Source organism: Drosophila ananassae, chromosome XR, assembly GCF_017639315.1.
Source record: "Drosophila ananassae strain 14024-0371.13 chromosome XR, ASM1763931v2, whole genome shotgun sequence".
Classification (NCBI taxonomy): Eukaryota; Metazoa; Arthropoda; class Insecta; order Diptera; family Drosophilidae; genus Drosophila; species Drosophila ananassae.
Window position 1 is genome coordinate 17,599,033 of NC_057932.1, and position 18,775 is coordinate 17,617,807.

Consider the following 18,775-nt stretch of genomic DNA (forward strand, 5'->3'; position numbering starts at 1 on the left):
AAAGAACCTCTTTTTGAAAAAATATTTTAAAGAAAATTATATCAAAGCTTTCAAATGACTTTTATGATTTGAAGTCTCTAGAAATTATTTAAAAGCTTTTATATATTTCTTAAAAATTATTTTTTATACTTCCTATCAGGGTTTTTGATTTTTTTGGGGGAATTCTTACTTTTTTTTTATTTATTATAAACTATAATATTTTCTGTAATTTTTTAAAGAATATTTTGGAGAATCTTACACAATTTATTTCATTGTTGAAACAAAAATCCTTTAGAAACAAGGAAAATTGTTTTGAAAACTTCTCAAAACTTCATCTTATATAAAATAAAAAAAAATATATAAAAACTTCTTGGAAAAAATCGTAAGAATCTAATCCCTAAAAGGATTTTGACTGAAATATATTATTTAAAAAATATTATGTTTGTTAATTTAAATTATAAATGATAAATTAACAACCCAAATATTTTTTAAATAGTGAAAATCTTTACTTCCTACTTGATAAAAATCAAAATAGCCCCAAAAACCAAAATTTTAAGATTAACCACGACTACAATTTTTTTTCTAAAATATTGCTAATCAACTTTAAAAATCAAGCTTTTCTCCCAAAACTGCAAATCATCTCTTATTAATTACTCACTCCAAACTCCAACTCCCATTTGCCAAAAAAGAAAACCACAAAAACATAAAAGTGGAAAATGTTCTGAAGGAGGTGTTGAATCTTAATGAGTCTGCGGTCAGTTCATTAGGGACTCTGGACTGGGGTTCGACTCTCGACTCACTTTGTTTCAACAGTTTTTCTTCTATTTATTTTTTGCTAGAATTTCCCTTTTCCATTTTGTAGTTTAGTTGCATGTGGCACATGCAACAGAGATGCCAGCAGGGCTGTCACTCCGTCAATAATTGAGAAAGGCAGCCGATAATGCGGACAATGGCAATAGGGGTAATAGGGATACTGGATGGAGAGAGGATATATAAAGGGGAAATTGGGCCCCCACTGATAGTGCAAAGGTCCTTGCTCGACATGTTCAATCAATTTAACTGACATTTTCTATCTCTATCCGCTGGTTTTCAATTATGTTAACTATGAAATGGATACGAGACGGAGGGACCGAGTGAGTTCCCTTTGAACAACCTCATCCTTTGCCAGAATGAAATGAGTAATTATATCTGAAAGTCAATGAGCAGATAAAACATTTCGTTTAAAGGGAGTGAGAGGCAGAGAAAAATAAGGAATATTTGTATAAAAATTCCAATCCGGCCAATAAAGTCAATCAAAATGAATTGCTATTGCATCCGAAAATGGCCAAAAGTTAGACACATGTTATGCATATAAACTAGTTTAAATAGTTGTGTGTGTGTGTTGGCTTTTTCCCAAAAATGTATTGAAAATTGGCATTTAATGAAAGAATGAATGTTAACAAGGTCTTGTTGAAGCACATAGTGTGGCCAGAGTTGTCATCTGCCAGAGGAATTCTTTCATACTTTATTAAGAAACTGAAGCTACTAATGAAAAAGGTATCTGGTTTGTTAAAAATGGAATGAAAAAGGCTTTTAATGATAGAATTAAGAGTGACAAGGTGTTTTTCACACAAAAAGTGTGGCCAGAGTTGTCAACTGTCAAAGAGAAGTTCTTCATTTTGCTAAGTCTTCCTCTCTGATAATAAAACTTTATTTAAAAACATAAGCTTATTATGAAACCCCCATTTGTTTTATTAAGGAAAGAATGAATAAGGCTTTTAGTGTGACCAGAGTCATCAAATGTCATAGAATTTCTTTTTAAATTCATTTAGAACTAAAAGCTAATTGTGAAATACCAATCTGTTTTGTTAAACAAAGATTGTTGATGGCTTTCACTGAAAGTATAAGTGTTGAAAATGTATTTCTGACACAAACAGTGTGACCAGAGTGCCCAACTATCATTGAAATTCATCAAAACTCCATTAATAACTAAAAGTTAATTATAAAATAGCGATCTGCAAGCAAAACACTTGAACAAACCCAATTGGAATGGGAATAGGAAGGGTTTGAAAGGGAAAATAAAGAAACGAGTTCAAACAATGGGAAATGATGGAAAATAAAAGGTGAAAAAAAGAGCAAAACAAACGAAAGCGAAAGCAGCGAGAGGTGGTGGGCCAAGGTAAAAAGCAAACAACTCTTGAATTGCGAAATTGACTTTAAAACTTGAAGTTCTCAGCCCTGATAGATGTTTGCTAATTTCGTTAATCATACGCCGCGTTGCCCCCCCCATAAATCCCCATAAAAGAAACTGAATTTTAGGACGCTTCTTCGCCACATCTAGCCCCCATTGTTGGTCTGACCCATTCCGATGACGGATACCATTGGGGAAATCTGTTTTTGGGAGCAAAAATCAACCAAAGAGCATCCATCCAGATGCAGTTGCTGTTTCTGTTGCAGTTTCTGCTACTGCCTTTTGTTTGCCAAAAGCATAACGCTTCGCTCGGCATTAGTCCTGAATCCCCCAAGTTGTCCTCGTCATCGTCCTCGTCCTCGTCCTCGTCCTGGCAGTCGTCAAAAGTCCGACACAAGCCGGCCAAGTCCGGCGAGTCCAGCAAGTCAGCGGCTAAATCATCGCTCAGCCGGCCAACATGTTAGCCTGGTCGAGACCGCCGCCGTCAGCCAATGAGGCCGGCTGGCCAGCAAACGGCAACATGTTGGCTCTCACTCGGGCCTTGGTTCGGGCTATTTGCCCACGAACAGTGTGCTCTAGAGTTCTAAAGGCAAATTTTAATAAAATATTATTTACTAGCATTATTATTAGTACTTTTTTTTTTAATTAAAAACGCAAGAAATTTAACTTAGAACTTTATTTATTTATTTTTTTACAATTTAAACAAAAAATAAAATACTTTAACTTGAAATTTAGTAAACATAAATATTACTTTTTCAACAGTTTTTTTTTAAACCTAAAAAATAAATATAATATTTATTTATTTAATTTAAATTATTAGGAAAAAGTATAAATACAAATTAAATAAATTCTCTGTTGGAAGAAATACAGTTTTTATTCAATAACACTAACAATTATAATACTAATAATAATTCTAAAATTAATACTTATACTAATACTAACGGGATTAAAACAATATTTCTTTCAACATTTAATTTAATATGTTATTTTAGTTTCAAATTATTATTATTATTATTATAATTATTATTAAAATAAATTCCAATCAAAAATAATATTACTTGATTACTTAAAAAGTAAATATATAGTAATATTATAAAAATATAATTTTTTTAGTTTAAAATATAAAATTTCAGATAGAATAAAAAACAAAAAATCAGATAGAAAAGGAATATAGTTCTATAGAGCACTTAGAATAGAGAAGATTAGTTTGAAATTCTAAAATAGAACCTAAATAAAATAATAAAAAATACAAAATAAAATAAACTATAGTTCCAATAAATATAAAAATTAATCAGAAGCCTCCTTAATTATTATAAAATCATGGAACTAAAATGTAAATATCATAATAATTTGTATAATATTTAGAATTAAAATAGTCAAGCCCTTCGAACCACTGCCATTTGGCCAACAATCGCCTGCATTTCGATTTGTTTTATTTGTTTGATTTGCGTTTGCAGATTGCCTGCCAATTTTCGGCTGGGAACTGTTTTGTTTCTGGGCTCTACGGGTTCTGGCCACTGGGTTCTATGTGGTTCTGGGCTGGCTGGCTGCAGTTTGGCGCTTTGGGCAGCCTATAGAATATAGAATCGCTCGCAACATGTTCGGAGTCGAACGCGGAACAGTGGGTCGAGTGGTGATGTTGCTTATGATGATGGTGGTGGTGGATGGCTGGTATGGCTGGCTCGATGCCTTTCGGGCCAAAAGCCGAAGCAAAAGGTTTCGGCCGGCTGGCTGGTTGGTGGCTTATCGCGGCACGCTGTCTTTACATTTGGTTTTTTTTTTTTGCCCCCAAAAAACAGTTGCACATCAGACGTCTATCGAGGGAGTCGAGCAGCGAGCAGCGGACGACGAAATCAGAGCAACCATTTAAATAGAAACACCGAAGGCACCATCATCAGCAGAGCAACACCGCCATTGCAGCGATTAAGCAGCGGCTAACTCCAAAAAGCCAAAGCAGTTAGCCAGCCATAATATCTCATACCGGAAGAAATTCTCAACAAATCCCTCATCCAAGCACGTGTCGTTTCTTTAAAAATTCTTCTCAAATTCTAAAAACATTTTTCGATGTTTTTTTTTGTAACATTTTTTCCAAGTGTTTTTAAGACGTGTGTGTTTGTGCTTTTTTTCCCCTCAAGTGCCAATAGTGTTTTCAAAAAATTTAAATAAATAAAATATATATAGTTTTTTGAAAAAATACTTCAAGTTAGAAACAAAGGGCACACAGTTTGGAAGTGAAGTGAGTTTGAAGTGATCGCATAGAGAAACTAAAAACTAAAAACTGAAAACCAGACTTAGACTTGTTGCAGGGCCCTTAAATGGTTACAACAACAAACAATATTAAATAGACTGAAGAAAACATGTGAATAAATAAATAAATAAAAGAGCGTGTGGGCGTCTAAGCCAGATCAAGTTTAGCTAAATGACGAAATGCCATAAATAGACTCGATTAAAATTAGCAACGAAAGCCTAATCGCTTCCAATAGATTGTTATCATTTGTATTTCCTACAGCTGATTTGGGTCATAAATAATTGTTTTCTTCATATTTTTCTTCATGTTTGTTGTTTTATTTTTAAAACAAACAAATTGAATGAGAGCCAAAACCGAAGTGGTGTCAAGCCAGGTGTCCATTATGGTGATAAGTCGCAAAATGTGTGTTTGATGATTAATGATGCCTAAGGAGGCTTTTCCGAAAAGGAGATTTTCAGATCAAAAGCGTGGTATTAAGGCAATGAAGTGGAAGCAAAGGCAATACGCTGAGATATTGGGCTTAAAACAAAGGGTCTTTGGGGAACGGGGATATTTGCTAAGATGGCAGAAAGGCTTAATGGTGAAATTATTTGGGTAGGGGCACACTAATTTGTAAAAAGAAAAAGTGTGGACAAATATTAATTAATACCAAAATTGTTGTGGCAAGGTCACACTCATCTTAAACACCATTAACTAAGGTACAGAGTGACCTTGCCCTACACTTTTTGGGGTTAATTAGAACATTTCTTAAAAATTAGTGAAAAATTAAGATAAGAAATAAATTTCCAACCATCTCTTCCAACTCTTCTCCTGAAAACCCTCCTTATCTTGTCTAAAATTTGAGCTCCTTCCCTAAAAACAAGAAAACTGGCAATTATCCTCCGAATCCTCCACTTCAAGTGCAACAATTCGTTGCAACAAATGCCACAAACTTGCATCCAAAGAGCTCAAGCCATTATCCAGAGTTTTTTGATCCCACTAGAAGACAAAAAAGAAAAGAAAAAACTTTCAAGTTGGCCAGAATGCGCGATGACTCAAAAGAAATCAGAATTGCGAAAAGAAAACAAAAAAATTAGAGCAAACTTTTCATATCATTTGCTATCGTTTCGCAATAGCAACAACAATTAGCGTAATAAAGTCATAAACTTTATGAAAATGTGCCGATATTATTACTAATACCCGGATACCATCTAAAATATTATACATTATAGTTCTGAAAAGTAAAGGGGAAGCCAGAAAGTGATTATGTACAAAGTAGTTGGGATGGCGGAAAGGCAAACAAATAGTCAAGTGAACAGTCAGCCATCCACTTTTGAGGAAATCTGGGCGATTTCTAGACTCTAGACTGTAGACTGATGAGTCTACGAGTAAGGGGGGGTTCTAAGTTACTTTGCCCTCCACTTAGTCATTTTTGTGAAATGCGGTCGAGAGTCGTCTGTCTATTTTCTTTTTTGTTTTTTTTTTTATTTTTTGGCAGCAATCAAAATTATTGGACGTCGTCCATATAGAAAGCCGAAGCACAATGCCAACAACAATGGGCTTTGCTAAGAAAATTAACACATTTTGACGAACTTTTGCACGGCTGGCGGCAAAACAATTTAAAAATATGCTTCTTTCTTGGCGGTTTATTTTTTTTTGCTTTGCCAGAGGCCTCAAGAACCAAAATTAAATGAAAAATTCTGACATTTAACGAACTTGATGTGCTCTTTCAATTTTAATGCATATTTATTTAAATAGATAGGAATTTTTAGTTTTGGAAGGCAATTAAATTTGCAATATTGTTACAAATTGTTAAACATTTTTGTTTAGACTAAAATAAAAACATAAATAATATGTTTTGAAGATAAAAGAAATTAAGACATTTTTAAAATAAAATAAAACAAATAAATCTTTAAAAGGTTTACAATGTTATATTCTTAGACTAAAATAATTAAAGAAATATTTAGTCAAATTTAATAAACAAATATTTTATACAATTTTTGAAAGGAAAAAGTAAAATATTTTCTAAAACTATCAAAGTAAAATAATAAATATAAATAAATATTTTAAAAACTTAGTTATAAATAAAAACTTTAATTAAATAATGAAAATAAATAAATACTTTATAGAAAGAAACGTTTTTTATTTATTAAAAAAAATAAATTTAAAAATATAGCTAAGAGAAAATAAATTCAATTTTCGAGACATATATAAAATTTTTTTTTTAAATAAGATTTATCAAATTTCTATAATATTTTATAGCTTCGTTATAAAAAATAAATTTTTACATTAATTTTTTTAAACAAAACTGCCAAAATAAATTATTTAAAAGCCTAATAAAAATTTCAAAAACTATATCAGAGTCTAAAAAAAGGATTATCCAAAATTAATTTCAAAAAAAAAAAGAAGTACCAGTAGTATTTTCTGAAAATCCCCTAAAATATCCTAATTGATTTAAAGCCCTTTGCCACTTTTTTTTTTTGTATCTGTAAACTTTTTGAAAAATCTTTGAAAATTGAAAGGCTCCTGCAGCCACATAATTGAATTGAAAGTCAACATGCCCCGAGCAAGCCGGCAAAGTGTTGGCGAAAAAAAAGGAGGAAAATAATATAAAAACAGGGAAAAAAAATGATGAAAATGTGGGAAAAAAAAAAAGGAAAAGCGACAGACGACAGAAGACAGAATAAATAGGCAGAATCTGTAGTAGAATCAGAAACAGAATCAGAAACAGAAACTCACATAACCCGGGAGCGAAGGAATTCATCAAAATTGAAATGCTCGTGGGTCTCTCGGCTAAGTGCTCGTGTCGCATAATTAACGCATTCCCTGGTGCAACTAAGAAAATGTATCTACAAGATACAATTGGGTGGTGGGTGGTGGCGGCTGGTATATTGCTAAGAGCAAGTATCTTAGTATCTGTTAGTATCCCCCAATAATCATTATTGTGTTTAGCTTGGCTTAAAAAATTCACTTTTTTCCCAAAAAAAAAAAAAAAAAAAAAAATCCAACACATACATTCTCGGTTGGGGAGCAGAAAAAAAAAAATACAGAACTTATTTATAAAACTGAGCAGTCGAGTGGATGAATATTCCACCCCATGCCGCCCCGGTGTCTTCTATATTTTATTTGTTGATTTTTTTTTTTTTTTGGGCCCTGAAACACGAACAGAATACGTTAAAAATAAACCAAAAGCCAAAACTGGCGAACAAAACAGTTTCAGTTTCAAAAAAAAAAAGGTGTAAATAAGAGGAGGCCTTTTTTGTTAATTTTAAATTCATTGTTTGCATTACGCGTTAAATTCTAAACAGATAAAACAAAAAACAACAACAAAAATAATTCCAAAGAAATAATTTCAAAGAAACAAAAGTCAAGGCTACAAAAAAAAAAAAAATACAAAAAAAAAGCAATTAAAATAAATTGTTGCCGTAAGTCAGGTCGGTAGGCTTACAACAACAATAACAGTAACAAAAAAAAACAAATAACCACCGAAGGAGCACCACCACATCCAACAGGACATCCAACAGGACCTTCCGCCCTCCATACACCCCGCCCGCCCCTCTTAAGGAGCAAGGACCCACCGGCGCACAAAAAGGTAACCAGGAATTATTTAATTAATATTTCATAAAAAACAATCAAAATGAAAACCCGCCAACTGGAAGAGAATCTTGCCAAGAGACCGACCTCCCATTGCATACTTGTTGAAAATGACTACCCCCCCTATTTATTTTTTTTTAGAAATTATTTACGAGATGACCTCTTGAAATCGCATATTATTTCGCAGTCGATTGCATTTAATTCCATTTGCGGTTGAGCACAAAAATTATGAAATGAAATGTATATACCCCCTCTGGTTATTGTTTTTAGAATTTTGACTTTTAAGCCCCCTCTTGTCGGCGCCCCCCTCCCCTTTTGTCGACCAAAAATATGCAATTTTATCCAAAAATGAAAACTTGTTGAGCGTGATTATTGTGGGGTTTTTGGCTTTTGGAAACAAAAATATATATAGAATGTGTTTAGCAGAGCCCCCCCTTGGTGATAAAAAAAGGATAATAGTGTATCCCTTTGTTTTGGACTAGTTTTTGGCTGGGAATTCAACAGACGGACTTAATGTCGCATTTTTAATTCATAATTTTTCGTAATTGTTTGCAATTAATGCCACCGATTTTCCACTATTTGCTTTGAATTTTAAATCGCAGGGCGGACTGTAATAATAGCATTTATTCAAATTGTACACTATATCCCCCCTTATTCTCACAATTAATAATTTTTCGCATTTTTTTTATTGTTTGATTTAATAATTGAGATTGAAAAGCATTTCAATTAAATCAATAGTAATGATTAAAACGGCTTCCATCAATTATTATCCATAATCTGGCCAATTTCATTTATTCTCTCTCTTAATTAACAATATTTTTTTTTTTCCATTTTTTCTTTAAATATAATTTTTTTTAATTGCCGGAATATTGGAAATGTCTCTCGGATATCTCATCGGTTGGAGATGCTCATTTGAACGGATCCACTCGAAGGCCACTTGATGAGTGGCACTTGAGGGAACGCACTAGCCAATGCCACGCCTCCAAACCCTCCCATTTATCCACCCAATATCCGTGCAATGCACTCCCCCCCCCTATCCACTGCATTATCCATCATATGGCTGAAATCCCGGGGCCTATCAGGGAAATGCATCTGCAGAAATGTCTGCCATTTGGGGAGGACGATGATGGCGAAGGAGAAGAAGCCCAATGCAGTTCCTCCAAAATGCCAAACTAGTAGTTACACTGAGAGAAATACTAAAAGGGGAATTTTGAAAGATTTTTTAAGGGTCTAGGTTCTTAAATATTGAAATAGAAAGGGCTTCGGAGGCTTCTAGTTGAGAGTAAGTGGTTTATTTATTTATTTATTCATTTCTTTATTTGTTTAATTTTTTTTAAGAAATCTCCTTCTCATTCTTAGTAATAATTCTATTAAAAAAACAACCAAAAATTAATCACGATACAGAAATGTGAATTGTTTCATAATCGGAGCCTCGATCTAAGGAAAGGCATTACTTTCGGGGGGGACTGACTCTGACTCTGACTAGCTGGCTGGTCAGCCGATAAGATAACACCCCGACTATGCATATATATATATAAATAGAGGTATGAATGTACTTATATATAAACATAAACCGATAGAGCCCCGTCGACTTAATGTCTGAAGTAGGTCTTTTCGATCACAAGAGCCACACAAGCCCCAAAAAAAAATGGGAAAAAAAATATATATATATTTATAGAGGGGAGGAGGTGATACAAAATGATACAATTCACACGATAGATAAGAAATCGGTTGAGAAGCGTGTGACATAACCGGGTGTTCACTGTACTCCAATGATCGCATTGATTGACGTTCACAAAAAAAAAAAAATAATAATAATAAAAAAATAGGCGACAAGTCGACTGGCAATTTCAAATAAATTTTTGCCTTTTTTTATGCCAGATCATAAAAATGGAAATGATTAGATTTGTTTTTGGTATTTTCAGTGCCGAAATTTCTTCTTGGTTACTAAATAAAATACTAAAATAATACTGAACAAGGACATATTTAATTTTAATTTAAATGGAGGAAATGTTTATTTTTCTTTGAAGTGAGATTGCCTGGAAGAGTCTCCTAGAATTCAGTTGAAATCTTAGCTATTTTCCTCTTTACCAAAAAATACCAAAATTATACTAAAGTATCTAAATAATACTGAGGATTTAAATATCTTTAGAGCGAGAGATAGTCTGGAAAAGAATTCTGGCTCTTAGAATTCAACTAAATTTCAGTTATTTAATATTAAAAATATTTCTGAAATTTCTTTCAAACTAGATACTAAACAAAATACCAGAAAAATACTGAAGTAAGACATGTCTAAACATGTTTCAATTTGAATTAAATCTCTTCAGAGAAAAAATACCTAAAAAAAAACCTCTTAAAACTCAGTTTCTGAGCAAAAATCCCTGCCATTTAATATTTAATTTCTTGCATTTTTCTGCAAGTGTTCTCTTCTCAGATAAGTGAGTACTCATTCAGGCACTCATTACTGCATTCATTCGCCTGTCGATGACGATGATGATGATGATGATGATGATGATGAGACACTCGTTCAGACACTCATTTCTGTGCGAACGAATTTCCAAAATGATTGAAATGTAATTGACAGTCTCTGTCTAAGTAGCCAGCCACCCCCCTACAAATTGGTGTTGTTTGGTTTTACACTGACTTGCACATATAGAAAAAGGAACTCACAGATACAGAGATACTAAGATACAGATACATATACTCAGATATATCTAGATACTTGAATACAAGTCGCAGCTGTTAATGCAAGGCTAGTCATGTGCTTCGATTTATCGACAGCATTTCTATTTGTACTTTTGCCGCAAAATATTTACACAATTGACAGCTGCTTCTTTTCAGTACAGTGGAGTGAAGTCCCCCCCCTAAACAATGTCCCTTGCTAACCGACCGCCCCCCCTTTTTGAAATGTGTCCCAGCAAATGAATTATCTAAGCTTATTGTCACATAATCTTTGTCAACATGACGGAGCCCACCAGCCTCCTCCATGGAATGCTAAGCCACCGATGCTGTGTTCTACATATACTTTATACATATATACTATATATATATATGTATTTCATGGAGTTTCGGGGCAAGTTTTTGGGGTGAAGGGCCTAGAGGGCCAGGAAGTTCCATCATTGAGATTAATGGAAGTACTCTCCTTTGGATGGAAAATCAATAAATACTCTCTAGAGTGATAATTTATATAAATTATAGAGTCAGTTCTCTGTTCCTAATTGACTTTCAAAAAAGTCGAATACTTTTCTTTGAAAGAGTATCTCTAATTCCGTGAATTGCCTTTTAATTCTAGTCCTCCTCTCTCCGGGTTTTATTGTGTGTGCAATTGTGCGTATACGTAATATTTCAATTTGCACTTATTTTAGAGCTTGCCCTGGCTTTGCCTCCCTCCCTCCCTCACTTTCTCTTTCACTTTCTCCCTATGCCCTTTCATTTATCTCAGATTATTAAACATGCCAAGGGAATTCGCTTGGCTTGGTTTCATTTCGTTTTTTTTTTTTCTGCTTTTTCTGCTGAGCCCTGGCCCTTTTCAAACATTTCTCCAGTGAGGTCCCTCGCGCTCTCCATTAATTCCCCCTGGCCGCAAAATTCACACATTCCCTCAGAGATGCCACGATATGTTGTTTAGTATGTACATGTGGGTGGGTGCTTATAACCTCAAATCAGTTTGAAAAGTTTTGTAATTAAATAGTAATATGAATACGTCTGGACGTGCCCGGTACGCTGATAACAGGGCCAGGCGAGCCACTTGGCAACAACTTTAATCAATCACTATAACCAATTTTTCTTTTTTTTTCAACCTCTATACACTAGCTACTAGAGTTTGGTTATATTTTTGGAGCAAATTAGTGCCTTGGTTTCATAGATTTTTATAGAAATTGGTTAGGAAGTATGGGGTATCATATAGCCTGGCTTTTTAGATCGTATTTTATGGGTTTTTAAGGTTTATTATGATTTTACTCATAGTTTAGTTTGTTTTGAAAGCAAATAGTGCTTTAGTTTATTTGATTTTTTATCTTAACTTGATCAAAAGTACCAGGTATCATATAGTTTTTATTTTTAAAGGGTTTCAGCAAGGTATTCTATGAGGTATTATGATTTCTAAGCAATATAGTCTCTCAGTTTCAAAGATTTTAGTAGATTTTGGTATGGTATCTTATAGATTTTTATAGGGAAAGTACCAGGTATCGTACATTCTTTTTCTTATATTTATTTTAAGATAGAATCTTAAAGGTTAAACTACTATATCTTCTAAACTCTCCTTAATACCTAGTTCCAATAGAACAAACCCACTAAATAGAGCATTTCAAGTTCCTCTATATCGAAAACCTTACTATTCTTCGCTATTTGTCTTGCTGTTCCTGCTGTAGATTGGCCCAAGGTGCGAGAAAGAGAAAAGTAGCAGATTGTTTCGTTTTCGTTTTCATTTAAATATTGATTATATATCAGTGGAGAGTGACCGTGGCTGGCCGGAATTTGCATGGGAAATCAAGGACAAATCGAACTTGACAAACTGTCGGCAATCGTTTTGTTCTGGCCCGGCTCTGGGCAATGGGCTTCAGTCCCTCGGCTCTGGGCTCTGGTCTCTGGGCTAATGGGGAAAATTAACGCAAGCAATTTGCGTCAAAACTCAAGTTCAAATGGTCAATTGTTTGGCATTGAAAGTGACATTCCAGAAGGAAAACACGGTGAATAGTTTATTGAAAGTCATGGATTTTGCGAGTCACATCAGCATATATTTTATTATCTGTAGCTGGGATGGAATGCTTCTGTTTTATATTTGACATAATAAACACAAAGTAGTTGCTCCTTCGATTTGATTGCTCTTGCCTCCTTCCACAAATATACAAACATTTTACATTTAATTAAGACCTTGAATATCTAGGAGATAATTGGGGAAGCAATTTGCCGGATAACATTTCTCCGTAAATTTGCGGGAAAGTAAATTACAAATTTTGGCATCATTGTATGCGGTGCAAGTGACATGGAAAAGTGGTCAAAGGAAATCAACTGTCTCTGCTAGTTATAAAGGTTACTGCTAGTTATAAAGGTTAAACATGAGCATTTAATTGACTTGAAAATTAAAGGGTTATTTTATGTTTAAAGTCTTCTTACAATTTATTAATTATTATTTTGGCATTAAAATCCCATATTTAGGGGTGACATTGCTCATACGACATGTTGTGTGCTCGAATTCACGTTATAATTGGATTCGATTGTGTGATTTCCCATCTCCTACCGCTACTGCTACTGCTACTGCTATTGCTATTCAATGCCAATTTTTACTCAACACGGACATTCTGCAAAAAAATAAAATAAAAATAAAGTGAACACTTTTTTTTTGCTTCTCATTCTTTTTATTTTATTTTCGTCGTTTTTTTTTTTATTTTTTGCATGCCACGCCTCCTCCACCAGGCATTCACATTCCACTTGAGCCATCGATTTTCGATTTTCCAGCTGCCGTGGCCTGCATTGCCTCAGTTCCTCCTTCTCCTTTTCTGTCTCTCTCTTGTATTTTTTTCGGGGTCACCAAAATGGTGGCACAAAAAAAAATTTAACAAAATGGCAGGTGTGCAATTCCGGTTCCAGGTTATGTCACTTTTACTTCACAAATTTATTTCATTAAATAAGGGATTAGGATATTATTTATTAAGAAGCAAAAAGTCTAAGTCTTTGAGGTGATTTTTGTTAAAAAACGTTTAATATATCTCATATAAGTATAAGAAATTGTTAGATTCTATCCTTCAAGACCATCTAGAAACAATATAGAGAGTCTTTATGATACCTGGTACTTGTGAGTAGAGTTTTCTTAAAAATATCTTTGAAACTGATAGGCTCTAGAACTTAAAACATAGAAATAGAGACCTAACTTTTATTTCAAAACTTAATTCCCCATAGAAACCTATAGAACTATACTATATGATACCCGGTACTTTTGAAAAGATTTTCATAAAAATCTTTAAACCTGAGGAACTAGTTTCCTTGAAAAAGAGACCAAATCGTTAGAAAAAATCATAATTCACCAGTAAAATTCAAAAAATACTATTCTAAAATAAAATACCCAGAAAGAATGTATGATACCCGATACTTTTCGAACAGATTTCTATAAAAATATAAAAAATAGGCTAGAAATTGATTGGATCAAGACCAAAGATTATTTAACATAGTAATCTCCTAAAGAAACTTATAGAACACTATCCTTAAACCATCTATCATACCTGAAATAATACCAAATTTATACTCAAAATCATAATACCCCTAAAAAATACCAATAAAAATGGATAGAATAGGCTAGAAACTGATTGAATAGAGCCCTGATTAGATTAGAATAGAAAATATAGATATTTTTTACAGTGCATAATTCGCCTGGTTCGATTTGGAAAATTTGAAACGAATTTGGAAACCCAATCAGGTGCAGAAGAGACAATACCACCGACACATGTTCATCAAATTTCATTTAGGATTCGAATTTTGAAATTCACATTTTTGTGGCTTCGGGCGGTAGAGGTGGCGGTCCTTCGCTGATTTCTAATTAAAGGCTTCACTGCCAAAAACCTGGAACAGCCACCACAGAGTCTCCAACTCGCAATCTGGTCGTACGTCCGATTTATGGATTTTAGCATTTCACCCTTTTTGTATTTTGCGGCGAAGGCATGTGCGTTTGTCAGTTTTCTGGCGTACAGGAATTAATAATCATTTGCGGAGGAGTGGCTAGAGAGAGAGGAGCCTGGGAAGCAAGTTCATAGGCCAGCAGCTGTCCGATTTGAATTTTTGGTATTCGGTTCGGATTGACGTTACTGAAGATGAACGGTCGCCCCAATTGTGGTCTGATTTTGTGGCCAAATTATTTGCATTTATGCAACACATCTCACAGCCACCCACTCTCCTGCCAAAATTCTGTCCCATTTCGCCCTAAGATGGGATAGCTTCGCTATCCAAATCCAAATCGAATTCCGGAATTACAATTTCCAGTTGAAGTTCAGTCGGCTGAAGACATTGGGCTTTGATTCTCCAAATTTGGCTCCATATTTGGGGAAGAAACTGCCTTCGAATAGAAAGTTAATCGAGTATATCGAAGCTATTTACTCTCCATTACTTTCAATTATTTTCGTACAAATCTTATCATAACTTTTTCATGTTTCTATTTTTTTTTGGCCAATTGGCCAAGGAATATTTAGGAATGGCCGGCCATAAAAACATCAGAAACACACGCTACCATCCATCAAGGGCCATTATGTCATTTCGAACGGAATGCAAAAAGGCAAAAATAGAAAAATTCTATCAATTCTGATGGCTGAGGCAAAAATGCAATTAAAAATGTGATTTTTTCATGGCATTTGGTGAGAAATCGAAATATTTAAGTGTTATTTTGTTTGGGTGACAAGGAAAGTTTATTTACAAATGGGGTTAAGAGGTTATGTTTTAATATTTTTAGAATTTTAGAGTGGCCAGTTCTAAGAAATATTTAAAGATTGGAATTATTTCAATTGAGATTGATTTGAGGGAATAATATTTTAATAATTTTAGTATTACCAGCTCTCAATAGACTTTTAGAGTTACCATCTCCAAAAACTATTAGAGTAACCAGCCCTTAGACAACTTCTAGAGTTACCAGCCCTTAAAAAATCTCAAAAAACAGCCCATTTGATTTAAATTTATTACCGAAGCGCCCTAAAACTTTAATGACCTATCACCTCCTCACTTTTTTATGCCATTGCCCCTTCAATTTAAAATTCTTTTTGTTTTTTGGCTTAAATTTTGTCAACCTTTTATCCTTTTTTTTCTTTTGTCGAATGCTGTTGGATTTTGGCTTCCGCTCGCCTGGAACTCAATGCCAAGAACTCCAACCAACCCGACCGACCGACCACTCCCTCCACCCACCTTGTATATGAATTTTGAATGAGTTTTTGATTAGCTTCTGACATATATAAGCCTGGCACTGTAATAGAATGCAAAACTTTTAAAGCAAACAGGCCAGAGAGGCCACAGAATATACATATGTCGGATGAAGAACTTTTCTTCTGGTCAGTTGGCTTCTCTCTCTCTCTTAGTTTCTATTTTAGTTTTTTTATAATAATTAATTAGCTTAAAGTTAGCAAGCGAGAAATAAAAAGAATAAAAAAGATAGTATAGTAAGATAGTACTGGAGGGCTAATCCAGTAAAGAATTATCGCCATGGATTTGTGTTCTATTTGCGATAGGCTGTTAATGTGCATGTTATTATTATTTTTAGTCGTTTCCACTTTTTGTTTCTCGCGTTTTCTTTTTTCAAATCAACTGATAAGCAGATAAGAGCTGTAAAAAAATAAAACCAAAAGGCAGCAAAGCCCCGCAACGAGTACAAATAACTTGTTAACATGACTTTGATTGTGATTTATAGGACATACCACCATAAACTTATCGCGAGACCAAAAAAAAAAAGGCAACAAACACCAAACTATATACTCTTAAATGGGGGGAAAATAATGGGAATTACAACAATAATAATGGTAAACTAATCGGAAACGTGTTAGACATTGGGACAATTGCTTTAGGAGGTTTACTGGGAAGTCTTGATCCATAGAAATGGGGTTTTAAAGGGAAAAGGTCTTGGAACTCTAAAATCTTATCTGTGGTTTATAGTTTCAAGGGATTTGGGTTTAAAAATTATGATAATTATTCCAGGTACTCTTAAAAGAAGATATTGGGGGAGTACCAGGTATCATATAGTCTTAAAAAACTGGTCTAATAATCTTTTCAAAAATATTCATCCCATAGTTTCTAGGGTTTTAGTTAAAAAATTGTAAAACTAATACCCGGTACTCTTAAAAAAAATAATATAAGAATAGTACCAGGTATCATATAGTCCAAAAATACTAGATACTACTAGACTCTTAAGGGAAAAGTTTCAAAAATAGATTAAGTTATACCCGGTACTCCTTGGGAAAGATATAAGAAGAGTACCAGGTATCATATAGTCTTAAAAAACTACCCCCTTAAACTCTCATTAAAGTGACAGAAAATTCTCCTAAATCCAAAGTAAAAACCATTCGACTTAAAGCTCAATTTATATTTCAATAAATCAAGGTCTCTCAATCAAGGCCTCCATCACAGACACACACAGACTGAAAGAGTTTATGTGTTAATTCTGTGGATCGGTTTTTCACTTTCATTGAATCCACAAAGCAGGCGTGGCCGGCTAGTTGGTGGGCGTAAGTCGGATGATGCAAATAATTGCCAAGTTTCTGCCGCAAACAAGTAGCCCGAACGGAGAACGGAGCAGCCTCCTCCCGAATGCAACAAAGTCGAGTGCAACTTTCCTGGTTTAATTGAATTAAGCGAAAGTTTTGCATTATCGGGAGAAAGGGGAAAAGTGTTCGGGCTGACAGTCAGAGGGAGGTGGTGGGGCGTGAAAATGGCATCGGAAAAGGGCTAGGAGGGAATGGTGGGAAAACCAAAAGCAAAAAGTTTCTGTTGCCAGTGGCAACTAAATTACAAGCTGGGCATGTAATTAAGGCAGCTACTGACCAGCTCCAACTTACTTGTCAACTCTTTTGTGGCGTCCATAAATGAAAGCACTCGAAAAAAAATCATTTCTACAGAGGTTTTAGCCTCGAACTTTGAGGGGATTAGCTCTAAACTTTTTACAGATAAAAGAAATCTTATATTTGATTTAATTTTAGACAGAAAAAAATATTATTTATTATTTAAAAACTATTTATTTCTCATATTGTCTTATTTTTGCAACAAATTTTAATTTTTGAATTATATTTTTGAATATTTTCTTTGTCTTTCTTCGTATTTATTTTTGGGATAGAAATTAGTTATCTGTTTTAAAACAATTATTATTATTAATCATTTAGTAAGTTAGAAGTCAATCAAATGTAAATAAAAATCTAAAATTTTTTTGTTATAAAAAAAAATAAAATAAGAAAAGAATATAGAATATAATAGAAATAAAAAATTGAAAACAACGATTTTTATTATGACTCAGTCATAATAAATCATATCATCCAGTTTGATTTTAGTTTGAATAAAAATTAAAAATAATAATATTAAGAAATTTTGGATATAATAGAAATATTTTTAATGTTAAATAAGCAATATATTGTAGGGAATTTTTTTTTTAAAGAGATCTATTTTTTATAAATTTTTAATCTAACTAACTTCATATGGTAACAACAATTTCATAATTGAGTCTAAAATTTATTCTTATTCCAAATAACCTTCTATATATTTTTTTTTTATCTGTATAAATTTTTTTTGCATACTTACGTGTTTGGGTCTGAAAGCCAATTATGAGCCGGAGCGTCGTTCTCGAGCAATTTACCGGAGAGTTCAATTGCAGGTGTCGTTTGGGGAACGCCAGAGGGCAGAGGTGGGGGGTGCCCTGGTGGTTCTAATACTAGATGTTAGGGTGGGTGGGGAGGTGGTGCAGCAGTGTGCCAGTCGCAACCACACGTCGACAACTCCACTCAACTCGAGTGGCTTCGCTTAGCCAGGGCTTTTGGCCCTGTTTACATGTCAATCGAAAGTGGCGAACAGGGGTTAACAGGGCGGTTCGTTGAAGGTGGCTAGAAGCGGGTTAAAAGCGGGCTAAAAGCGGGGGCCAGGAACAGTGGTTTTGTTTTGCCGGCCCTTTACATGCACCGCTATGATTGCATTTGCCGAAAACCGCCCACCCACAACAGAAGAGCCACCACCCACTTCCTTGGAAACTATCATTTTTCCTCCAGAAAGTGCCAACAGAGCGAACAGAGGAAAATAACGAATTTCCAATCAAATTCGAAAAGATAATCGCTTTTTATTATTGGCCATATTGGCCC

General features: G+C 34.1%; 1 protein-coding gene and 1 long non-coding RNA gene across 4 annotated transcripts in view; both read left to right on the top strand.

Annotated features, from left to right (window-relative positions):
• Positions 1 to 18,775, top strand: part of LOC6502358 (cAMP-specific 3',5'-cyclic phosphodiesterase) — a 193,267-nt gene that overhangs the window by 71,249 nt on the left and 103,243 nt on the right. The window lies entirely within an intron of this gene.
• LOC123257621 lies at positions 3,310 to 8,215 on the top strand. The gene is made up of 2 exons (XR_006507737.1): positions 3,310 to 4,385; positions 7,685 to 8,215. It is a non-coding gene; the product is annotated as an uncharacterized LOC123257621 (long non-coding RNA).